This window comes from Bidens hawaiensis, unplaced genomic scaffold (assembly GCF_021521415.1).
Source record: "Bidens hawaiensis isolate Kalapana, Puna unplaced genomic scaffold, B.hawaiensis_p1.1 tig00011073_1, whole genome shotgun sequence".
Lineage (NCBI taxonomy): Eukaryota > Viridiplantae > Streptophyta > Magnoliopsida > Asterales > Asteraceae > Bidens > Bidens hawaiensis.
Genome location: NW_027491853.1, coordinates 118,436 through 145,304, shown reverse-complemented (window position 1 = coordinate 145,304; position 26,869 = coordinate 118,436). Strand labels below are relative to the sequence as shown.

At 38.9% G+C, this 26,869-nt stretch overlaps 1 pseudogene across 1 annotated transcript; it reads left to right on the top strand.

The window, feature by feature from the left end:
* The first annotated feature begins 3,338 nt into the window (after window positions 1-3,338).
* On the top strand, window positions 3,339-26,636 carry LOC143536952 (L-ascorbate oxidase homolog; annotated as a pseudogene). Its single transcript, XR_013135967.1, has 10 exons — window positions 3,339-3,807; window positions 11,074-11,184; window positions 11,294-11,478; window positions 24,394-24,528; window positions 24,613-24,722; window positions 24,809-25,079; window positions 25,170-25,615; window positions 25,686-26,050; window positions 26,146-26,227; window positions 26,371-26,636. The product of XR_013135967.1 is annotated as an L-ascorbate oxidase homolog (transcript).
* Window positions 26,637-26,869: the final 233 nt, after the last annotated feature.

Genomic DNA, 26,869 nt, shown 5'->3' with positions numbered 1-26,869 from the left:
ACCTAAACGCCATTTCTGAAAAATTTTCCATAAGCTAGCACAGCTTATAAACTTCGAATTTTTCAAACTTAAACCATAAACAATATTCAACTCAAAAATCATAAAACAAGCTAGTATATGAAAGAATAGTAAAGATACATATGAAATTTTTAAAACATGATGTTGTTAAAAACACATGAAGGAATAATCAATAAGAAGAAATATTAAATTGAAATTTTGAAATAATGATATCGTTTGAATCATAATGTTGCTGAAAGAAAGAAAGAAATGGTGGTTTCTCATGGTACCACATTGATTTTGTTAATGATATGAAAGTTGTAAGAAACATGAAGAATAATATTAAATGTATATATAGAGAGAGTGTGTGTTGTCATGGCTGAGGAGGATATTTACAGAGGACATGTGGCTTTATATTATTGGTTGTGAATGGCGTGGCATTTGAGTGACACAAAATGGGATGGGTTTATTAAATTTGTGTAGCCTTGTAGTAAACGAATCGAACGGGACGAAATCCCTTTTATTACTTCTGCGTTAAGTTTTTATTAGATAAACGAACGGTTCACCGAGACGACACTTCTTGTTCTTGTTCGTTCATTAAAGAAACAAACTTGTTTGTGACGCTTCACGAACACGATTCGATTTAACTAACCGATGCCAAGTTTGTGTTGATGTTATTTTTTTTAGCATAAGCCACGTTCATACATTTATTTGCATATAAGTTAATAATCACATAAGAATCATATATAATGCAACAAAAATAGGTTATACTTAATATTAATAAATTAATGAAGATAACAAAAATTAAGAAAACCCGTATTTAAACTCTATTCATGAATAAAACAAAATTTTAGAAAACCCACATTCAAACTCATTCATAGAGTAACAAAACCCAAAAGCACAGCTTATAAACTTCAACCTTTTCAAACTTAAACCTTAAAGTTGAACCTATTACCACTTCTAATTGTGTGATGGTTATTGTAACAACGCGAAAATTTCGAGTTCAAAATATCAATTTTCTATAGTCTAGGGACTAAAATTGCCAAATTCCAAAAATGAGGGTTAAAATGAAAATTCTGATTTTTCTACCCATCACGCTACGCGATAGGTCATCAGAGAGACCCATCGCGTACCGCGATGGGGCGTCTGACAACGAGACACGTGGTATGCCACGTGTCCACACGTGGCACACCGGTCGCCACGTGTCCCGACACGTGGCCACACGTGGCGCAACGTACGCCACGTGTCAACACGTGGCACAACGTCTGCCACGTGGCAGACCTATTTTATGACTCACCTGGGCTACGTCGCAGTACGCGACGGGTGCCTAGAGGCCCATCGCGTACCGCGATGGACACCGGAATTCGTCTGTAAATTGCAGCCAATGGGTGGATCATTCTTCACACCAAAACCTACTCTCCTTTCTCTCTCTAACATCTCACTAGAATTCCCAAATCATATAAACGATTTCCTCGATAAGCGTGCCTCGAATCTCTGGTTGTGTACGACGTTTCCTTGGAGTTCGTGCCACCCTCCACCCTCACTCAATCAAGAAGGTGTTATAATGGCAAAGAGTCCAGAAAGACGTGCCGACGAGTGTTGAAGTTGGCATATCAAAGTTGATCGAGAAAAGTAAAGCGGCGTCGGAGTGCTGGTCATTTCTCTAGAGTTTCTATACGCCATTAAGGTTAGGCGTAATAATGAATTCAATATAATTCAATATTATATTAAAGGCTTATAAAGAATTCTAAAAATCAAAAGAAAGTCTAGGTTAGTAATCATTTAAGTTTAATAATTAGAGTTTACCCATAGTGTCCAAGGTTCGATATACGTTCTTACTTGCTAGCTACATTGCGTCCGGTACACTTGCCGATTGTGTGTGTTTTTTTAGGTAAATTCGGTAAAACTTGGTTTTTAATATTATATACGTTTTTCACACATCAGCGTAATAATGAATTCAATATAATTCAATATTATATTAAAGGCTTAAGTATTAAGTCGAGGTTATACTCGATGCCTCGATAAAAGAAAAGAAAAGAAAACATAACAAAGAAACAAATGAAAGTTTGAGTATTGAATGTTGTGAATTACATATATATGTGTGTAAGTATATATGTATATATATATTCTTTGTTATGAAAATATTATTTAATGAATAAAGAGTATTCTTAAATAATAAAAGAAAAGATTACGTTTCTTAGAGAAAAAGAAACGTCGGGTTTTGAATATAAACTAAAGGTTTATAATTTACTTTTAAACAAGAGGTTTTCAAGTAAATACGAATTGAACTAAAGGTTCAATCAAGGATTGAGATATAAGACTAAAGGTCTTAAGCCGGATCGTGTATCCGACTAACAAATATTTATACTCGTAACTATAGGTTCGAGATAAAGAAAGGGAAAGACCCTTGGACGGTGAGTGAAGCCGATCCTAAAGAGATAAGGTGAATACGCCTCCAAACTTTTAAACTTGTTTTTTTTTAAAATGAGTCTAACTTGTTATATGAAATTGTTTATAATGAACTATGTGTTCCTAAAACCTTTATAACTATGGGTATAAACCTAGCCCTCAGGCTGTGGTATACGTATGTCTGGATCCTTACATAGGTGGTACTATGCGATGTATGGGCATGATCACACCACCCTTGGTCGTAGGACGCTCTCCTGCAGGGAGTACGACCTTATGTGTATATTTACGGGTACTTAACTAAGTCGAACGCTGCGGTGTTTGCTGAGGTAACCTAGCGTAGAGGCTCTAGTTTATAATGTGTTATTTGACTTTGTTATTCCTAAGCCACGTTGGGCCGAGGAAGGCGTAGTCTCGAGGGGTAATAAAGTAAAAGAATTATTTTGCGTCAGCGTGTTCACCAGCATTCGTTGCTGATGTATTTTCTTACATTTTGCAGGTGAACAAGTTTAGCGCTTGGAGTGTCGAAGCGCTATTGATATATCCGATGGCTCGGATTCATTTTGTAAACTTAATATGGTGGTTTGTAAATATTAAACAAGTAAATGTTTTGTAACAACTTAAACGGGTGTTTATAATCCCGTCTTTTATATACGTTACATTTTCGATCCTTAAAGTTTATAAGTCTTCCGCAAACTTAACGCAACTCTGATTTATTTACAACTACGATACCAACTATTGAGTCACGCTCCTAGGCCATAGACGGGGGTGTGATAGGTTGGTATCAGAGCCATCGATCTTAGCGAATTGGGTATCATAAAACAATACCCAAGCTTCGATCCAAGTTTAGGAAATAATTGTTTATGTGTTTAGGGATAAGATAGGCTGGTAACCCTTCTTTCCCACTCTACATTCTAAACCACCCATAATATTAGATGTCATTCAAAGCTCATATCGAAGAATTTGTACGCAAGGCAAAGGAGGCCGGAATCGCCGAACCCTACCCCGAAGACAACATGAGTGATGGATACTATGAGGCGTACTTCAACCAAGATGTGGAACATGATTTTACCAAACCCGTGTACTACCCCGGAAGTCGACACTATCCAATAGATGTTCCCGATAGCCCACCAAAACAAGGAATTGAGCCACCAAGACATTCAAGCTACCATCCACCAACCCTACCGATATATCAACCTTCCGAAATACCGATGTACCATCCAACGGAGATTTCCACTTACCAACCCTTGGAAATACCACAATGCTATCCAGCCGGATACCTACCAAACTCTCAACCATCCTCCGAGTGGATGAAGTATCTCTCAGAACAACAAGAGTGGCATACCGGAAGCTCCACCTTCAAAGAAGTTAGTCCCCAACCAAACAACGGTGAAGGACCGTCCCGTAGACCCAAGATAAGAGTTATGATGCCTTCTGAGACTTTCCAGATGATCCCAATAAACATTGAGACCACACAACCCATGGAGGAAGATGAACCAGAAGAAGAAGAGGACCCCGATGAAGAGGAGGATCCCGAGGAAGAGACTGAAGAGGAACTGGAAGAAGAGCATCCTGAGAATCCAAATGAGATGCCAAGCCCAATGGATGGATCACTCACTTCCCAAAATCCAAGCTATGGTTCTGTGGATCCATATGTCCAACATCTTAAAAAATTGAGGAATCAAGCTTCATCAAATTTAAACCATAAACAATATTCAACTCAAAAATCATAAAACAAGCTAGTATATGAAAGAATAGTAAAGATACATATGAAATTTTGAAAACATGATGTTGTTAAAAAACACATGAAGGAATAATCAATAAGAAGAAATATTAACTTGAAATTTTGAAACAGTGATAACGTTTAAATCATAATGTTGCTGAAAGAAAGAAATGGTGGTTTCTCATGGTACCACCTTGATTTTGTTAATGGTATGAAAGTTGTAAGAAAAAGGAAGAATAATACGAAATGTATATATAGAGAGAGTGTGTGTTGTCACGGCTGAGGAGGATATTTACAGAGGACATGTGGCTTTATATTATTGGTTGTGAATGGCATGACATTTAAGTGACACAAAATGAGATGGTTTTATTAAATTTGTGTAGCCTTGTAGTAAACGAATCGAACCGGACGAAATCCCTTTTATTACTTCTGCGTTAAGTTTTTATTAGATAAACGAACGGTTCACCGAAATGACACTTCTTGTTCTTGTTCGTTCATTAAAGAAACAAACTTGTTCGTGAACGCTTCACGAACACGATTCGATTTAACTAACCGATACCAAGTTTGTGTTGATGTTATTTTTTTAGCATAAGCCACGTTCATACATTTATTTGCATATAAGTTAATAATCACATAAGAATCGTATATAATGCAACCAAAATATGTTATACGTAATATTAATAAATTAATGAAGATAACAAAATTAAGAAAACCCGTATTTAAACTCCATTCATGAATATAACAAAATTTTAGAAAACCCACATTCAAACTCATTCATAGAGTAACAAAACCTAAAAGCACAGCTTATAAACTTCAATTTTTTCAAACTTAAACCTTAAATAAATTAAGCTCATAAATCATAAAACAAGATAACATATGAAATACGGAGTAATATAATAATAAAGAAACCTCATAAAAGAAACAGATACTATTGTTCTAAATGATTTTTTGAGGATATGATGAAAAATTAAAAACCCAAGTTATTGGTTTACTTCCAAACACACCTACTAATTCCTTCATCGTCATTTTTACAAATGTGTTTTAGAGAGAGAGTCTATATCTAGAGAGAGAAACCCATACTAACACTCTCATTCATTTCACCTTTATCATCAAATCAATATTTAAACTCCATTCATGAAGATAACAAAAATTAAGAAAACCCATATTCAAACTCTATTCATGAAGATAACAAGAAAACCCCATTCATGGAGTAACAAAACCCACAAGCTAGGAAAATTTTTCACAAATGGTGTGTTATGTAAAAGTTGTTTCAAAAATGGTATGGTTTTGAAGGTTGTTACAAAAATGGTGTAACCATGGTTTGAAACCACGGTTTGACCATTTTCTCTATGTAAGTGTCACACGTGCATTCATAAAATAATACTTTTGATTAAAGTATGGCAAGTCGTGGTTTGAAATCACGGATTACATCAAAAAGATGAACCTATTACCATTTCCAATTGTGTGGTGGTTTTACTGGTCAAGCCGTGGTCTGAAACCACGGTTTGACCATTTTCTTTTATTTTTTAAATGCCAATAAGTATATATATATTTACATGTGAATATTTTTTTGTGTCTAATCAACATGTGGTTTGAAACCATGGTTTGATCATTTACTTTAATTTTTTATATGCCGATAAGTATATATGTTCACATGTGATTATATTTTTGTTTTTAATCAACCCTTGGTTTCAAATTAAGGTTTTTTTTTTCCCTTTTTTCTCCAATTTAATTTAGTATGTTCATATGTGATACTTTTTGTTTGTTTTTTTTTTGTTCTTTGAGATTAAATTTCACTACTGCAGATAGATACTTGTCGGCATTAAAAAAATTAAAGAAAAAGGTCAAATCGTGGTTTGATACCACGGCTTGACTAGCAAATCCACCGTACAATTAGAAGTGGTATTAAGTTTAACTTTTTCACGCAATCCATGGTTTCAAACCACGGTTTGACTTATTTTAATCAAAAATACCAATCTGACACGTACATAGAGAAAATAGCCAAACCGTGATTTCAAACCACGGTTACACCATTTTTGTAACAACCCTCAAAACCATACCATTTTTGAAATAGCTTTTACATAAACGCCATTTCTGAAAAATTTTCCATAAGCTAGCACAGCTTATAAACTTTGAATTTTTCAAACTTAAACCATAAACAATATTTAGCTCAAAAATCATAAAACAAGCTAGTATATGAAAGAATAGTAAAGATACATATGAAATTTTGAAAACATGATGTTGTTAAAAAACACATGAAGGAATAATCAATAAGAAGAAATATTAACTTGAAATTTTGAAACAGTGATATCGTTTGAATCATAATGTTGCTGAAAGAAAGAAAGAAATGGTGGTTTCTCATGGTACCACCTTGATTTTGTTAATGGTATGAAAGTTGTAAGAAAAAGGAAGAATAATACGAAATATATATATAGAGAGAGTGTGTGTTGTCACAGCTGAGGAGGATATTTACAAAGGACATGTGGCTTTATATTATTGGTTGTGAATGGCATGGCATTTAAGTGACACAAAATGAGATGGTTTTATTAAATTTGTGTAGCCTTGTAGTAAACGAATCGAACCGGACGAAATCCCTTTTATTACTTCTGTGATAAGTTTTTATTGGATAAACGAACGGTTCACCGAAATGGCACTTCTTGTTCTTGTTCGTTCATTAAAGAAACAAACTTGTTCGTGAACGCTTCACGAACACTATTCGATTTAACTAACCGATACCAAGTTTGTGTTGATGTTATTTTTTTTAGCATAAGCCACGTTCATACATTTATTTGCATATAAGTTAATAATCACATAAGAATCATATATAATGCAACCAAAATATGTTATACTTAATATTAATAAGTTAATGAAGATAACAAAAATTAAGAAAACCCGTATTTAAACTCCATTCATGAATATAACAAAATTCAAACTCATTTATAGAGTAACAAAACCCAAAAGCATAGCTTATAAACTTCAATTTTTTCAAAGTTAAACCTTAAAGTTGAACCTATTACCACTTCCAATTGTGTGGTGGTTATACTTGTCAAGCCGTGGTCTGAAACCACGGTTTGACCATTTTATTTTATTTTTTAAATGTCGATAAGTATATTTATATTTACAAGTGAATATTTTTTTGTCTAATCAACATGTGGTTTGAAATCTTGGTTTGATCATTTTCTTTAATTTTGTATATGCCGATAAGTATATATGTTCACATGTGATTATTTTTTTGTTTTTAATCAACCCTTGGTTTCAAATTAAGGTTTTTTTTTCCTTTTTTCTCCAATTTAATTTAGTATGTTCATATGTGATACTTTTTGTTTGTTTTTTTTTTGTTCTTTGAGATTAAATTTCACTATTGGATATAGATACTTGTCGGCATTAAAAAAATAAAAGAAAAAGGTCAAACCGTGGTTTGAAACCACGGCTTGACTAGCAAAACCACGATACAATTTGAAGTGGTGTTAAGTTTAACTTTTTCACGCAATCCATGGTTTCAAACCACGGTTTGACTCATTTTAATCAAAAATATTATTTTCAAAAATACCAATATGACACGTACATAGAGAAAATATGAAATGTATATATAAAGAGAGTATGTATTGTCACGGCTGAGGAGGATATTTAGAGGACATGTAGCTTTATATTATTGGTTGTGAATGGCTTGGCAGTTGAGTGACACAAAATGGGATGGTTTTATTAAATTTGTGTAGCCTTGTAGTAAACGAATCGAACCGGACAAAATCGCTTTTATTATTTGTGCCTTAAGTTTTTATATATGAGCCAACTATACGTAACATTAAATAAAAACTAACTCTAAACTAATTCAAAGTTTTGAAAATATTAATATAAAAAGTATGTCTAATTTAACTCACATAAAAGACACGTGAGTGATTTTTGCAATAGAGGTAGTCTTGTAAAAAAAATTAATATTAATGTTTTTGCACACATATATTAACTTGTCATGGTTCATGTTGATATTACTAGAGTGTTCCACAGACTACCGGGTAAATTATAATTTTTTTTAATTGTAATTTTTTTTACCTATTTGTTAGACAAGTTATATATAAAATTTATATATTTCTTCTATATCTTTAAATATGTAATGTTTTTATAAGAAAACTGAACTTGCCTTTACAAGGTGTTTCTTTTTTATTAAATACCAAGGTGTGGATTATAATGAACAATAAGTCGTTTATCAATATCAATGGACAAGCTATATTTGCAATTTTAAAGCTTAACTTACAGATAGATAGGATATAGTTGGAACTCAAAAACATATGAAAGAGTAGTTCCGGTAATTTCACAGTAAATGCCATGCTGTCGTCATCAATGGTGTACAAAATTTGCAGTCAATTTTGATGTGAAATCGTCTTTAAGCTTTTTACACTAGCAAAAATGGTAGGAATATTGATGTTGATGCAAAAATAAGGAAGTTTTATCTTGTTAACATAGAGACCTTGATTTGTAGCCTTTTACTTAAATGCAATTGTACGTGTTATGTAGATTATTTAGAAGAAGGCCGTTTTAATTTGTTACACGTGCTTGATTTACGCGTTTTCTAAGTTATTTAATGGAGTATTTGGAGATTCAAAGAAACTAGGAATAATATTGCACCATGTGGAATTTTCACAATGTGTAGGAATAATATTGCAACATGTGGAATAATATTGTTACCATAGCTACAGTATTAATACTCAAAGATGATGTAGCCTCAAGAGCCTTTTATTTCATATTAATACTAGTCTGGATTTGTATTGTATGCTATTCCTTATTATAGCTTTACAGAGAGATGCCTTTTATTTTGGGTTCCGTGCATATGCATGATTGTCTCATTGGTTATTTTATCTTATCAAATGTGGGAAAGTAAATACCTTAGGCCATCAGACTAAGTATGAGCAACTGAGCAAGTATGTATTGGATTCCTTAGCTATGGTAGCACGACACACGCATGCGCCTCTCTTGAAGCACTTCTTCGGTGCGTAGAGAGAAACATACGTGAATTCTATTTGTTAGTGTGCATGTGTGTCTTTGGCAAGTGTTTTTCCATTTATAGATGTGTGGTATGTTAAGATTTAATAGCAGACTACTTTTCTTTAGTGAGAATTTGGATTCATATCGCTCTTGTTTCTCTCACGTGAAAGAGTGAGTCATAAATAAGTTTGTTTAATTTTCTACCCCTTTATGAGTAGTTTGAAGAGATTTTATTTTTCTATGGTTTGACTGTTTTGGTAAAACGGTTGTTTTTAAGTCACCTGATTTTCTAAAGATAACTCAAATACATTAATAATAATATGCTTCATTAGCTCATTTGTTTGACATGTTATATCTTCTCTCTTAGCAGTGAATCCTCAAAAGGTGCAAATGATGCATCGACATTCCAAAGAAAGGTTTGTATGCCTTGACTGTCATGGTTATTTTCTTTCTTCAAGAACACAATATTAAAAAGCAATAGCATTTTTTTGTTATCTTTACCATTTCGTGAACTGGAAAATACTAGTTGGGCTTAATTGAGTCTGACTAAATATGAGAAAAACATCAACACAAGAATGCTCCTTTTGACAGTCGAATACATCATTGTTTATATTATCATGAATGGTTGCATTTTAATCTTCCAGTTTTCTGTGGAGTGCATTTTTTGCTTATCATGTATTCGCTTTGTAGAGTGTTGTACGCAAGAAGGACTTGCAGGTTCAACATCTCTATAACTAACTTAACTTTATCTCTGTAAGTTAAGTTATGGTATCTTGAGATAAAATATTTTCTACTATCACTGCATAAAAACTCTGGATTGGACTTGAAACTTTGTGTTTGACTGGCTGATAATATGCTAGATTAACTCTATAACCGTCATCCTTTTATTTTACAATATCTAATTGCATTGTGACCGGTAAATAACTAAAAGTTTCTCATTCCAGGGTTGTTAGTTAGGTTGAATATCCTTCACCAGTTGATCTACGTGGTCTCCAACTAGATCTAGTTACACAACTTCTTGGTGCTCTATCACCTATCAGGTAAAGATGTACACAATTTCAAATAAACATAATCCCTAACTTACACATTTACATTATCTATCCCTTAGCAGGTTTAGTTCTGTAACCGAGCGTTTTTTCGAGGAACTCAGTACTCGCCGTATTGATACCAGTGGCGCGCGAAGTGAAACACTCAGTATCATTAATGGAATGCGCTATTTAAAACTAGCGGTACATGCTAAATACGATGTGTTTAAATAAAAGTTATATTAGAGAGAAGTATGTAGTATATAGTAATATACTTTGAATACTTTTTGGCAGGTGAAAACATAGGGCGGTCTAAACGCGTCGGCTTCTTTTTTGGCAAAAGCCAATCCTCTTAATCGTGCTGCACACAAACGAAAGAGTGAACTTTACCATGCACTTTGCAATATGCTTTCAAACATTTAAAGACTGACTGCAGATGATAGTAAAGGTAACTGGCCACCTCCTGGTGTGGACCCTGCACTTACTCTCTGGTTTGAAGCTGTTGCACGGATACGAGTGCAACTTGTGAATTGGACTGATAAATAGATGGAACACACATATTGGGGTAAGTTGCTCACTTCATGTTTTGTAACAAAACTCTAATTTAATACAGGGATTTCCAAACTCTCTTAACATCTTATTATCTGATTATTACAACTCCCAGGCACCCCCTAATTTAATCTTATTTTTCAGGGCAAGAACAGCCTGTTTATGGCTTTCGACTGTCTTTACCGAGTTTTAAGATTTTATTTGAGTGTTCATGGAAACTCACAACGACCAAATTGTGTATGGGATTAATCACCTAGACAGCGTGACTGCTCAGCTTCTCACAATTCTCAGAAAAGGGACGCTTACACTGGATGCACAACCATGATAAAGTTGATGAGTAATGTGTTACCACTGCCAAATATAATCTTGATTTTTCTATGAATCATGTGAATCTAGAATTTCTGAAACAAGATAGCCCCAGTGAAGGAAAAGTTATCGGTCTTCGTGCTTTACTCGCCATTGCAATGTTTCCCAGATACCAACATGTCGGTTTAGAAATCCTTCATGGTACTTATTCACTTATTCAATCCGGATCATTAGATACCTTCCCCACCGTAGATTTGCAGTTATACGACGTATGGCTAATTTTATCATACGGTTACCAAACGAATTCCAGCTTCTTATCCAAACCTCACTGGCCACCTTTTGGAACTCCTTCGTTTTTGGAGAGCTTGTCTCTCTGATGACAACATTAAAAACTATGTTTCGGATGTAAAAAACATGCAGAAAAAACTAGGATCTAAAAGATATTCATTTCATCAAGGTGAACTAGAAGAGTATCGTGCTCCAGAGATTGATTCTGTTGGTTTTATCTTTCTAAGCTCTGCTGATAGTCAAATCAGACACACGGCACTGGAGTTACAAATCAGACACACTGCACTGGAGTTACTTCGCTGCGTGCGGGCCCTACGGGACGATATACGCAACTTATCTTTGTATGAAAGTCAGATCTCATAGTAAGAATCATTAATGGTCCCGGAATCAAAGAGGTAAATTTCTTTTGGCCTCCAACACTCTAATCCCGTAGTTGTGGGTCATTAATAGTAGGGTTGTAAGTGAACCGAATTTGACAAGACCTTTCCCATGTTCGTTTGTTAAACTTTTGTTAGATACACGGACGGTTCACGAACAGCATACAGAACGAAAATTTGGACATTTGTCCATTCATGTCCGTGTCCATTCTGAAAGGATTTGAGTTTGTCCGTGTTCATTTGTGTCCGTTCGTTAGTATTGTAAACGGAAGCTAACGGGCACTAAAGGACAAATAAACACCAATTGACACTAATGAACGTTAATGGACAAACAAACATAAACTTATCAAAATATTTAACATAAACACTAATGAACATTATACCACATGATATCCAAAAATTCTTAACCCATAACATAGTAACCAAACCCATAATCATTTCAAAATAATGTGTGTTTAAAATCCACAAACTTCTAGTGTTTCATCATTCATCAGAAACAAACTTCAAATTCTTCGATCTTCAATGAATTTTAACGTGCACAACACTATTAAACAAACGTTACCAAACGGATGTTACAGGACGTTCACGAACATTATTCTTCATTCTTCAAGTGACGACGGTGGTGGGAATGGATGGTGGAAAGTGGTCAGCCGAGAATGAAACCACAACTATGATGATGTCAATTAAAGCTCCGGTTGCAGGGTCAGCAATGTTTAGTAGCAATGGTTGCACTTTGCAGTATACTGTGGTGACGAGATCATGAAGATGGAAAGTGAAAATGATTGGCTAGTCGACCTATGATAACAATTTTTCTTTTTCTTTTTTTCCTTAATAACCTTTGCCATTTGGGGATTTTAGGCTGCAAAAGCCACATTACATAAAAGTCATGTTGATGTTAAATACTTAAAGGCATATGTATGATTAATGGTACACTTTAGGCCTTTAATGGGTCTTGACAGGTTTTGTGTGAACTTAGTTCTTAGGCCCAATGTCGAAATAATGTCCAAATGTTAACCCTTAATCCATGACTTTAAACCAGGTTAAACAAAGCAAAAGAAAGATTAAAACAAGTGGCAAGCACAATGTTGCAGAAAACCGATTGCCATCGTCAGACGCGATAAGCCTAAATACGGTTAGAATTTAGATTGATGACCGCTGGTTAAGAAGTTTGGTACGTATAGCATTCTGCCACAGAATCACTGAGTTACCGTTTAATTAATTATTTTAATGTACTTGATTAGCGACTTGGGTTTGAAAAACTACATGTGGGATAGAATATATATTGAATGCTTTTGAGTTATGGGTAAGTCCAATATGATTATGTAAAATTCGTGTTAAATTATATGAATATGTGATATATTTATTAATTTGAATGAGAATTATGGTAAATTGATAAGATATTAATAATTTACTTTGATTTAAAAAAAATTATGAGTCATACAAAAATGATTCCTCAAAAGCAATAGACTAGATTTTTGTAAATGAAAACTCGTATATAACAAATTTAAATATAGTAGATTTTCATTATACATTTGTTATGATGTTTGAAGTATCTTTGTTGATTATATGAAATTTAGTTTAATTATCTATTATTTTACACTTACACGACCCGACCTGACCTGACCTGACCCGACCGGCCGGCCCAAACCATACTGAAAATGCATGATAAAGCGATAGACAAACGATCTCTATAATTTTCGACCCCATGAAAAATTTCCCTGTTCTCCCGTACTTTGAAAAATACTGTTTGTATAATGAAATAAATGGGAAATTAGAAAATAGATAGAAGTTGAAGGAAAACAATTGTTGCTTATTATGTCGGCATGCACGTGAAGGTGATTAAGTATACGGTAGTTGCGGGTTAAATTCTTTAAAACTTGAAGAAACACTAACCGGACCCCGGGCAGATTACGGGTAACCTGGGGGTTAGATAGATGTTTCCCACGAGGGGTTAGACCCGGTAAAGATGGTTCTTCTGATAACCTGCAAAACAGACACCGTGAGCTTGTCACTGAGAAGGGGGGGTTCCTCCTTGTGACCACCCTCCGGCGTGAGAATCAGACTAGATTGCTCTTTAAATATAAATGTATATTAAGAGATTGCTAGAGCAGATATCAGGTATAATATGATAAGATATGTTGAGATGAGATGGTCATACCATTTGTGGTATTTATAGCCGAAGGTAGGTTTCCAAGGAGGTGTGGCCGGCTGCAATAGTATTCCTGTTCCACCAACAGTGGCCTACGCACGTGCCCTGCTGGTAGTTGGTGGGTAGGCAGCGGCTGATAGTGACCAGGCCTACTGTGTACTATTCCTTTTCCACCAACTGCCGGCTATGCACGTGGTATGACAGGAGTTGGTGAGTAGGCAGCGGCTAATAGTGACATACAGTACAGGAGCATGCTGCTCGCCATACTGTTGTCAATAAGCTGTCGTATCTTTAGTCAGATCTTTTGCCCATACCTCGTCAGGTACAGTACAGAAGATCTTCCCGTATCGTACGGACTGACTTATTTGGGCGGGAGTATTCCCCCTCCCGCCCTTGTGCGGGATTGTTCCCGGCTTTGCTCATTCCTTCAGGTGACACTGAGTGATTGAGAGCTAAGTGCCTTGTGCGTGTAGCCTTGCTGCGCGGGTGGCCTTCCCTGATGGCTTGTATCCGAAGCTGCGGGAACAGGCGGAGTCCTTCACCATTGGGAGGCATTTCCTGCGGGAACAGCTTGCGTACTGCGCGTAAGGACGTCACGTCTCTGAGCATGGTTGGTCCTGCGGATCCAGTTGGTTTCTGCGCAGACGTCCCTTTTCAAGGTGAGTCTTGCGGGTCCAACTGGGCTCTGCTGGGACCTACCTCTTCAAAACTCCAAAGTGAAATCTCTCATTTTGATCTGTTCTTGGAATTCACCTTCCAAAATTGAATTATATTATGACTACTTACTTCTTTCACCGACATTTTGTTTTCCCTCGCTTTTTTTTTATTCTTTTAAAACTTCTAATGGGTCTATTAACCTTCAAAATAACGAATAAACACATGAAATTCTAGTGACACCGACTCATCAAACATCTTAAAAGAATGACATCCGTAAAAAAATCATGAATTCGTTGTAGCAACTTCTCAGAGGGGTGGGCAGAAAACTGAATTATCCGACAAAACCGCACCAAAAAAACCGAATCGACGCATTAACCGACGGTTAATTTTTTGTTTTCTTGAAAAACCGAACTTTCAGTTTCGATTTGGTTATCCATCTTAAAAAAACGAAAAAAATCGAACCAAACCAATTGATAGTGATAAAGATTATCATTTATCATGATGATGAGGAATGGACTAACTGAAGATAAATAAAATAATAAATGAAGATTTTGATTATACTTATAATGCTTTTTAAGTAAAAAGTTTATTGAATTTTAAACTCTATTTAACAACTTTGTAATCGTATAGTTCCACGTAACATGTTCCTATTTTTGTTTTTTGATTTCAATATATATGTAGTCTTCTAATACGTTCTTATACAAGCTTAAAATATGCATTTTCATTTTATATTTTTATTTTTTTGCAATGTCTACACATAATTGAAAAAAACCCGAAAATAATCTAACCGAAACCGAAAATAATTGGTAAACCGAAAACCAAACGATTTGTATATTCAAATAACCGATTACTTCAGTTTCGTTTTGGGTTTCACCCAAAACCCGAACCAAACCGAACCAAATCATGCTCAGTCCTAACTTCTCATTCCCTTGTATTTCATTATTTAATCTTTTAAGGCCGGTTAGTGATTCTTTTATGAAGGTGATTATTTTTGCACAATTAAAAGTATACGCATGCAACAAGCAATGACGTATAGTGGAGCATTATATTGGTGGATAAGGTCTCTACATCATCTCACGGGGCGTTATAACTTATAAGCACATGAACGTTTTTATAAAAACTTACATGTATCTTAAAATGATAAAGTTTGATAGATTATTTTTCACTACACATGTTTTTAATTAAAAAGAATGTAATAACAATATGAAGGAGAATATATGATATATATCCCTTAAAAGAGTTTTAAGTATTAACCATTACCTATGGGCCTAAAATACGGCATCAAAAGTATATAACAAATTTAATGATGTAGAATTTATTGTAGTGGTGTGAACGGTAGTTTTAAGAAAACCATAAAAAGGAGCACCTGGTTGCAAATGTACGTAGGTAAATAAAAAAGAAACTGATCTTGGTTCGACCCCTATGCCTAGGTTGGATAACTTACATCTAATGCTAAACATCAGTTGGTACTTGGTAGTTGGTATTTAGTAGCGTATATTTTCCGATCAAATTAAATACACACTTTAGAATAATAATAAAAATAATATAATTTGTTTTACATTAATTTTTACACATGCATGCATGTTGTATTAATATAGATCTCAAGCAAACTCAATAATATTTTAATTCATCATCTTCTGCTACTACTTAATACCCATTAGTTAGTTATTATTATGATCATTAATATCCACCATGAAGTGCGCCGTACTCAGCTTCTTTCTTTGTGTTTCCTGCTGTATAAATTCTCCAATGCACTTTCACCATCTCCTCATCATCATTTTGTGGCAACATGATGTTTCCCACGGCAGATTACTGAAGAAACACTAAGTGACCCCGGCAGATTACGGATAATCTTAGGGTCAAGTAGATGTTTCCCACGAGGGTTAGGTCCGGCAAAGATGGTTGTTCTTCTGATGACCTGCAAAACAGACACAGTGAGCTCGTCACTGAGAAGGGGGGGTACCTCCTTGTGACCACCCTCCGGCGTGAGAATCAGACTAGATTACTCTGAATATAAATGTATATTAAGAGAAATAGCTAGAGCAGATAAGATAGTATATGATAAGATAATGATACCGTTTCAAGATGTTGGAGTATTTATAGCCGAAGGTAGGTTTCCAAGCAGGTACAGCCAGCTGTATAATATTCCTTTTCTACCAACTGTGGGCTACGCACGTGCCATGCTGGTGGTTGGTGGGTAGGCAGCGGCTGATAGTGACATGGCCGGCTGTGTACTATTCATTTTCCACCAACTGCAGGCTATGTACGTGCCACGACAAGGGTTGGTGAGTAGGCAGCGGCTGATAGTGACATTAAGTACTAGAGCGTGCTGCTCGTCGTACTGTTGTCAGTGAGCTGTCACCCTGTGATTGGTTCATGGGCTGCTTTGGTCAGATCTTGTCTATTTTGTCCATACCTTGGCAGGTATAGTATAAAAGATCCTCCAGAAGCGTACGGACTGGCTCATTTGGGCGGGAGTATTCCCGCCTTGCTCATTCCTTCTTCAGGTGACATTACTGAATTATTGAGAGTTAGTGCCTTGTGCGTGTAGCCTTGCTATTAGTGCGGGTAGCCTTCCCTGATGGCTTGTATCCGCAGCTGCGAGAACAGGCGGGGTACTTCACCATTGAGAGGCTTTTCCTGCGGGAACAGCTTGCGTACTGCGCGTAAGGTCTTCATCTCTCTGAGCATGGTGGGTCCTGCGGAACCAGTTGGTCTTTGCGCAGACGTCCCTCTTCAAGGTGAGTCTTGCGGGTCCAACTGGGCTCTACTGGGACCTACCTCTTCAAGTCCCCCAGTCCAATGTTCTTCTCATGAATTGTTAATAAGTGAGGTGAACTTTTTGACTTAAGCAAAGGGTTTTGAAAAGGGTTTTTAGTTTTAAGGTTTTTCGTGGGGATTCTTCCCGCGGTTTTCCTAATGTCACGTGCAGAAATTCCCGACTTTTCTGCTTGATCTTTGGGTATGATGCGGGTAGGTGTGTAACCTCCTCGCAAGTCAGGAGCGTTGAGTTTCACTTGTGTAGATTCTCCACGAGGTTTTGGTAGTTTTAGACATAGTGATCAATTATGTTAAACAACCAATTCCATCTTGGAGCTTCAAACAATCTAGTTCTCAACGTTCCCGCTATGCGGGGATGTTATTTCCCTTTCCACAAGCAAGGCCCAGAAGATCTTTCTTGGTTTTAATTCCCTGCAAGTGCTAAGTATGTGAAGGGTTTCGCCTTGACACTGTACCCGCACTCGTCTTATAGTTACTTGACTTCCAAGGTATTCTTGGCTTCAATTCCCTGCAGGTGCTAAGTATGTGAAGGGTTTCGCCTTGACACTGTACCCGCACTTGTCTTACGGTTTCTTGGTTACCAAGTTATTCTTGGCTTCAATTCCCTGCAGGTGCTAAGTATGTGAAGGGTTTCGCCTTGACACTGTACCCGCACTTGTCTTACGGTTTCTTGGTTATCAAGGTATTCTTGGTTTCAATTCCCTGCAGGTGCTAAGTATGTGAAGGGTTTTGCCTTGACACTGTACCCGCACTTGTCTTACGGTTTCTTGGTTACCAAGGTAAGGGGGTATATTCCCTCTTATTTTTGAATCTTTGAATCTTTTTGAATCTTTTTGATTTGCTTTATAAACGTTATATGACTTGCTCATGCATATTATAGTTTAATTTGGCACTTGTTTTGCCTCATAAACAATATATGATTCGCTCATGCATACTTTAGTTTAACTTAGCAATTTTCCAAGTGTTTTGAATCAGTTAACCTTTCGACGCGCGGTTGTCAATAGGTTAATGTTCAGTTTCCTCTATCATGATTGTGCGGGTAGGACCGTCACTTTCATTTAGTGGGATGACCAAACTTCACATATAACTGACCTGCGTGAAGGTTTTCCTCATGTTTTAGAAATTTTTGCCGTTTCTTGTGTTTATGCGGGTTTTGCCGCCGTCCACACGCAACGACTTACTTCCCCACTTATTTATGCGATGAATACCGGCATATCAGTGTTTTGAATAAGTTAACCTTTCGACGCGCGGTTGTCAATAGGTTAATATTCAGTTTCCTCTATCATGATTGTGTGGGTAGGACCGTCACTTTCATTTAGTGGGATGACCAAACTTCACCTATAACTGACCTGCGTGAAGGTTTTCCTCATCTTTTCCTTAGAAATTTTTGCCGTTTTGTGTTTATGCGGGTTTTGCCGCCTTCCACACGCAACGACTTACTTCCCCACTTATTTATGCGGTGAATACCGGCATATCAGTGTTTTGAATAAGTATAAAGGTAAGGCTATCAACACAATGTGATAAAGGAGAATCATTTCCATTAGAAGTGGCTCTAGGCCTTTTCTTTATAAGTTTGGAATTGATCTACATGTAACATTTGCGTAATTGAGCTCCATTCCATGTTCTTGGGATGGGGGTGCCATCGAGCCTTTCGAGCCGGTATGCGCCCTTTCCCAAAACTTCTTTGATAATGTATGGCCCTTCCCAGACCGGGGCCAGCTTTCCTGGGCGTTCTTGGTTCGAAGCCTCGTTGTTACGCAGTATGTAGTCTCCGACATTGAAGTTGCAGAGTTTTACCCGCGTGTTGTAGTACTTTTGCATTTGTCGCTTGCAGTTCTCTTCACGCGCTGCGGCTAAGTCTTTGCGTTCTTCGGTTAGCATAAGGTCTAACCGTCTTTCCGCATCATTGTCTTCTGGCTGAATCAAGACCCTTGGTGAGGGTACACCAATTTCGACCGGGACCATGGCTTCAGTGCCATAAGTGAGGCTGAACGGGGTTTCTCCCGTACTGGCCTTTTTCAACGTTCTGTTTGCCCAAAGGACGTGTGGAACTTCGTCCACCCAGCCGGATCTGTGTTCCAATAGTCTTTTCTTTATGCCGTCGACGATGCTCTTATTTGCTCTTTCCACCTCACCATTACCCTGCGGGTGCGCCACTGAGGTAAAGGTGTAGGTGATTTGAAGTTCTTCCAGCCACTTTTATAGCTTCTTGTCAGCAAAGTTGGTGCCGTTATCGCTCACCAAATTCTGGGGAAGTCCAAAACGACAAATAATAAATTCCCAAATAAATTTTTTGATATGTTTTGCGGTTGTTTAGACTAAGGGTTTTGCTTCTATCCACTTGGTGAAGTAGTCGATGGCTACCACCAGAAACTGAACGTTCCCTGCTGCTGTGGGAAATGGGCCTGTCACATCGATGGCCCACTTCTGAAATGGCCATGAAGAGGTGACTGGAACAAGTTCATTCTTCGGGCGATGCGTGTTGGGTGCGTAGAGTTGGCAAGACCTACACTTTCTGATGTATGCCAGCGCATCTGTATGCATCCCCGGCCAAAAGTATCCCGCGTTATTTAGCTTAGCTACAACAGCACGTGGACCTGCGTGTACTCCACAGATGCCCTCGTGCACTTCCCTTAGGAGGTAGCCAGCATCTTGGTTGTCCACGCATCTTAGGAGTGGGCCAAGAAAATTACGCCTGTAAAGGATGTCATCGATGAGTTGATAGTTCAGTGCTTTACAGCGTATTTTTCTTGCCTGTGTTTTTTACTTTGGTAGTATACCCGCCGCAAGGTAATTTATTATTGGTGTCATCCGCGTTTCTGTGCTGGTTTGGATGACACAGATTTCCTTGTGCGGGACTGATGGTGCTCCAAGGAGTTCAATGCGGATGTCCTTTCCCAAGTGGGTAAAGGCTAATGATGCAAGCTTGCTTAACGCATCCGCAGATTTGTTTTCGCTACGCTTGACGTGTATGACCTTACAATCGTTAAAGTCGCGCATAAGGGTTTTTGCTTGTGCGAGGTAAAGGGCCATTGTGTCGTTCACGGCCGTGTACGTCCCGTTTATTTGGTTGGCTACTAACATGGAATCCACGTGGGCTTCCAAGTTTTTCACTCCCATCTTACGCGCAATTCTCAGCCCGGCCAAGAATGCTTCATACCCGCTTCGTTATTTGTACTTGGAAAATCCAGTCGAATAGCGTAAGTGTATTCTTGGCCTGCTGGGTTGGTTAGTTTCAACCCTGCGCCTGAGCCCTCGTTGCTGGCTGCTCCATCAGTGTAGAGTCGCCAGACATCATCGATATCCTGTGCTGGAGAGGGTTGAGCCTCCTCCTGGCACTCTTTTTCCCGCGAAGCGGGGACTTCTGCAATAAAGTCGGCCAGGACCTGGCCTTTTATGGCTGGCCTCGGCTTGTACTTTATCGCGTATTCTCCCAATTCTATTGCCCATTTGGCTAGGCGTCCTGACAATTCGGGTTTGCCTAGAACGTTTGCGAGTTTGAAGTTGGTGAGAATGGTGATTGGGTGACCTTGGAAATATCGTCTTAGCCTGCGTGAAGCCTGTATAAGTGCTAAGACTAATTTTTCCAGGGTAGAGTACCGGGTTTCTACGTCTGTTAGGACACGGCTAACATAGTAGATTGGCATCTGGATGCCTTTTCGCTCTACTAGCAGGACGGCCCCGGTTGCTCTATCTGTGGCGGAAAGGTATAGGATTAATTCCTCCCCCGCTTCTGGTGCTGTGAGCGTTGGGAGTTCGATCAAGCGTGACCGAATTTCCTGAAAAGCTGTTTCCGCTTCTGGTGTCCAGCGGAAGTGCGTTTTCTTTAAACAGTTTCTCAATGTTGACACGAATGGGAACGACCTATCCGCATGGTTTGCCAAAAAGCGGTTAAGTGCGACTAGGCGTCCATTCAGTGTCTGAGCTTGCTTGATGGTAGTAGGTGATTCCATTTTGATAATGGCTTCGACCTTTTCAGGGTTCGCTCTGAAGCCATCTTTAGTAACAATGACTCCTAAGAACTTCCCTTCTTCTATCCCAAAGGAACACTTGCTCGGGTTGAGCTTCATGTTTATCTTTCTGAGCGTGTTGAAAGTTTTTTCGATGTCTTTCAACATCGTTTCTGGGTCAGGGCTTTTGATGACCAAGTAATCCATGTAGACTTCCAAGTTCCTACCAATTTGGGCATGAAACTCTTTGTCCATCAGGCGTTGGTATGTGGACCCTGCATTCTTAAGTCCGAATGGCATCATTTGATAACAAAATGTGCCATCGGGCGTCCGAAATGCGGTTTTGTCCTGATCGTCAACGGCCATGTGGATTTGATAGTACCCCTTGTACGCATCAAGGAAGCATTTAAGGCGAAACGGTGCTAACGAATCAACCTTAAGATCAATTTCGGGTAACGGGTAACAATCTTTGGGGCATGCTTTGTTTAAGTCTTTGAAATCTATGCACATGCGCCATTGTTTGTTAGACTTCGGTACCATGACGGGATTTGCAACCCATGTTTGATATCTGCTAATGCGTACGATGCCCGCGTCAAGGAGTTCCTTGACTTGGGTTCTACATGCGTTAGCTTGTTCCGCCCCCATTACTCTGCGCTTTTGTATGACTGGCGTAAAAGCCGGGTCACACTTGAGCTTATGCTCTGCCTTACTTCGAGGTACACCAGTCATGTCAGCTGGTGTCCACGCGAAGATGTCAGCGTTTTTCTGTAGTAAGCGTTTGAGTAAGGTGCGCGTAGGATCAGTGACTGTTGGGCCAATGGTAACAGCCTGGTCAGGGTATTTGCCATTGAAGGCCCATTCTTCTGGTTCGGTGATTGTTGGTTTAGCCATCTTTGGTTTGGGTTTTGATGAGACAGATGCGATGCATACCTGGGGAATACCGGTGATCATCGCTACACCCTCAGCTGTTGGCCATCCCATCATGCCGTGGACTGAAGATACCACGGCATTGAATCTTGCCATCCCGTCTCTCCCGAAGAGAATGTCGTATGTGTGGTGTGGCTTCCTCATTACGACAAAGTCAACGTCTTCTGTGCGGGAGTGTTTCCCGTCTGTGAGAATGACGGGGAAAGATAGGATGCCCAGGGGGGTGTTTGTGCTGCCGTCGAACCCTTCCATCGAGGCGTAGACCGTTTCCAGGCGTTCCTTGTCTTCGTCATCTAGCTTGTCGAAGAACTGCCTATACATAACCGTTGACGAGGCGCCGTTGTCAGCAAGAGTGCGGGAAGTGATGTAGTGCCCCAGCTGGCTTTTGATGACGATAGGGCCTTCTTTGCTAGGTCCTCCTGGCACTCGCGGGAAGCGCACCTCAGCTTCCTTCCACGCGCATGGTTCTGTCGTTCGTCTTTTTCTTCCTCTGACGTTACTATGAACCATGTGGATGCTGATGTCAACGGGCTTTCGTCCGTTGCTTTTGTATCGGTTATCATTCTTCCCTCCATTCTTGATTGATGCCACAAGGTGTGTAAGTTTTCCATCCTTGACGAATGTTTCAACAATATCCCTCAAGGATATACACTCCTCAGTGGTATGACCCTTTGTCCCGTGGAAGTCACAGGATTTGCTCTGATCCGCGTTATGTCGTTGCCGGACCATTGGAGCTTTTGGCCATGGGAGTTTTTCGGTGGCAAATATCTCCGTGACGCTTTTGGTGAGTGGCGTCCACCGGGGGTTTTGGCTTGATGGGTGCGTGTTATCCCTTCCGCCTACTAGAGGGCGAGAGCTGGATGAGGTGTCAAAGTTTACCCTTGACTGCCAAATACCTAGCTTCCTCTTTTTGTTTTGCCGGGCGGTCCGGACGTTGTTTTCTCTAGTCCTCTGCGTGTAGAGGTTTGTACTTCGGGGAAGATCCCTACCCAGTTGCTTCTCCATTTCGGCACAGCGCTTGGCCGCCGTCATGATGGCATCCCATGTGGATGGCATGCCGTCTTTACCCGTCAACGTGCGGATAAGCTCTGGGTAATGAAAGCGGCGCGAACAAGATCTTCGCTTATGGTGCCCAGACTCAGCTTTTTCGAGTTGAAGCGAGTGATGAAGTCTAGTAAAGATTCATCTTCTTCTCTAACGCAGTTGAGGATCGTCCACTGCTCTTCAGTATATTTCCTTTGTTGGCTAAAGTGCTGGCTGAACTTGTGTTGGAAGTCCGCCCAATCATAGATGTGGTGGACCGGTAAACGATCAAACCACGCCCTGGCCGCCCCAACCAGCGTCATCTGGAACATATAACACCACGTGGGTTCCGTCCAGTTGCTGACGGTTGCCCCCGCTATGAATCTGTTCAAGTGATCATCTGGGTCGATATACCATCATAAGTGCCGATGCTGGACATCTGTTTGGCACTCTTCGGGGCGATTGCTTCCGCAATGTCCCTTGCAAACTTGGACGTTCCCGCATTTGCAACAGTTGGTCTAAAGGTTTTAGAGAAGTCACGTGGGTTTCTCCCCGCGTTCCTTGGTTTGAAAGTTTCTCCAAAATTCCTTTTCGGTTGGAAGTCCGTTTCCTTGCGCTTCCTTTTCGCCCTATGACGAGGGTTTGCGTCACTGTTGGACTCCCAATCATCGTCGTCCAAGTACTCGCACTCGTTGCTCATGTTGAGCTGTTGAGTGTTCCCGAACTCGTCATTAGCCTGTTGGAGTGAACGTAAACGTTCATCCAACTCAGCTTGGAATTCTTTCTGGCGTGCTTCTGCCCACGCTTTAACTTGATCAAGTGCGGGGGAGCCTCGTTTGTTGTTTCTCCAACTGGGTATCAATGAATCCCAGGGGAGGATTGTTTACTGCACTTGCCCCGGCTTGGGTAACCGGGGTAGTGTTCGTAAAATTTGTGTACTCGCCGGTGTTCCCAGTAGCTGTGGTTTTGGTTACCGGGGTTTCTTGGTCACTCGCTGGCCTTGGCACCGGAGTAACCTTAACCATCTTTTCCAGAGGTTTTGAAAAAACTGAGAATTAGTTCTAGCTTTTATGCACGGATGGCGCCAATGAAGAAACACTAAGTGACCCCGGCAGATTACGGATAATCTTAGGGTCAAGTAGATGTTTCCCACGAGGGTTAGGTCCGGCAAAGATGGTTGTTCTTCTGATGACCTGCAAAACAGACACCGTGAGCTCGTCACTGAGAAGGGGGGGGGGTACCTCCTTGTGCAAAGCAGCAAGCCAGTTTCCTACCATTTTTTCTTGGATTCTTGGTTGTCTTCTTCTATAGTGTTAAGGCTGAAGACCCATACAGAAATTTTAACTGGGTCATTACATATGGAGAGATTAGACCTCTTGGTGTTCCACAGAGGGTAATTCTTACTAACATACGTATCGCATTATCGTAATGGTTAAAACATGATCAACACCCTAACCAAATGTTGTAACTGTTGCAGGGTATACTTATTAATGGAATGTTTCCCGGCCCGACTATCGACTGTGAAACCAATGACAATGTAGTTGTTAATGTTGTCAATAAGCTGGATGAGCCTTTCCTCATCACATGGTGTGTGCTTATTTTAACCTCATTTTGTTATTTTTTTATTATATTTTTGGATTTAAGTACATAATATATGAACAATGTGACAACAGGAACGGAGTAAAGCAAAGGAAAACTTCATGGCAAGATGGAGTTCTCGGAACAAACTGTCCAATCCCACGTGATTCGCAGTGGACTTATCATATGCAAGTCAAAGATCAGATTGGAACCTTTACATACTTTGCTTCAGTCGGTATGCATAGAGCGGTTGGTGATTTTGGAGGGTTTAATATCCAAGCAAGACCTGTCATCTTTGTCCCATATCTTCCACCAGCAGCCGAGTTCACTGTACTTGTTAGTGATTGGTGGAAAGCTGATCACAAGGTTTGTACTTTGTAACATATTAATATATTATCATAGATTTTTAACCTTTTTTTTACCAAGTTATAAACAGTTAAAGTTTCCTTTTCTCAGACATTAAGAGCAAGACTTGATTCAGGGAAAGCTCTACCTAAACCCGATGCTCTACTTATCAACGGGAGTCCTCGTGCTACATCGTTCACCGGTCAAGCAGGTCAAAGGTACTTGTTTAGGGTGTCAAATGTGGCTTTGACAACTTCAATCAACTTTAGGATCCAAGGTCATACTATGATATTGGTTGAAGTAGAAGGAGCTCATACTTTACATGAATCCTATGAATCATTTGACCTTCATGTTGGTCAATCCGTGTCTTTCTTGGTCACCCTACACTCGCCACCAAAAGATTATTACATTGTTGCTTCAACCCGATTCACAAAACCGGTTCTTACTGCTACTGGAATCCTTCATTATGCTGGTTCTAAAGCCAAAGCTTCATTGCCATTGCCCATTGCACCAACTTATCAAGTTCACTGGTCAATGAAGCAAGCCCGAACAATCAGGTAACTTGTTAATTACCGCTTAACTTAAATATTTTACTTTCCGAATCTGCCCTTATCGTGCTCTTTGTAGATGGAACTTGACAGCAAATGCAACAAGGCCCAACCCTCAAGTATTATTTCACTATGGGACGATTCCAATAACGAGAACAGTTGTGCTTGCTAACTCAAAAGCTAATATTGGCGGGAAGCTTCGGTATGCTGTGAACAAAGTCTCTTATGTTAACCCAACTACCCATTGAAGCTTGCTGACTACTTCAACATTCCTGGAGTATTCAAATTGAACTCCATCAAACCCAGGCCCCCCGCGGGCCCTGCAGTTCCAGGCACATCAGTAATGGGTTTCTCTCTTCATGATTTTGTCGAAATTGTCTTCCAGGATAATGAGAACTCGGTTCAGTCATGGCATCTTGACGGTTATGATTTCTGGAGCGTCGGGTAACCAAACTATCACTTTCTATTAAAAAAAAGTAAAAAAAAAATTCAAGAATTAAAATTTGAAATACTTATTATTATGATCATGTAACATGTAGTTTTGGTGGTGGCCAATGGAATTCAACAATGAGGAAAACGTTCTACAATCTTAACGACGCTACATCACGATACACAGTACAGGTAACCGAGACTGGACCCATATAAAATACTGAAACTGAATGGTTTTCTAAGACTAAAACGTCCCATATATACACTCTTACAACATTAAACAAACTGATGTTTTTGTAATCAATCTTCTATTGATCTTGTTTGATGATTTGCAGGTTTACCCAAAGTCTTGGAGCGCGATATTAGCATCATTGGACAACAAGGGTATGTGGAATCTGAGATCCGCAAACTGGCCACGACAGTATTTGGGACAGCAGTTATATGCTAGAGTTTGGAACAACGAGAAGAGCCTGTTTACCGAATATGACATACCTCAAAATGCATTGCGGTGTGGCAAGGTTAAGTAGTCACATGTTAGAGTTCAGCTTTCCTTATCCCTTTGCGCAGTTACGAGGGTGTAACCATGGCGTGTAGGAGAATAATAATACTTATTAATCTGATTTGGTTTTAATTATTTGATATGTTTACATGGCTATTGTTTTACTTTTGAGATGATAGTCTCAAGTTTAATCTATTTAGAATGTCTTCATGGAAAGTGTCTTTATGTCATAAAACGTGTTTCTCAATTCAGAAATTCATTCATACTTCAAAAACACTAATTTTTTTCTAATGGTTCTCTCATTACAAAAATCTTTATTTTTTCACATCAATATT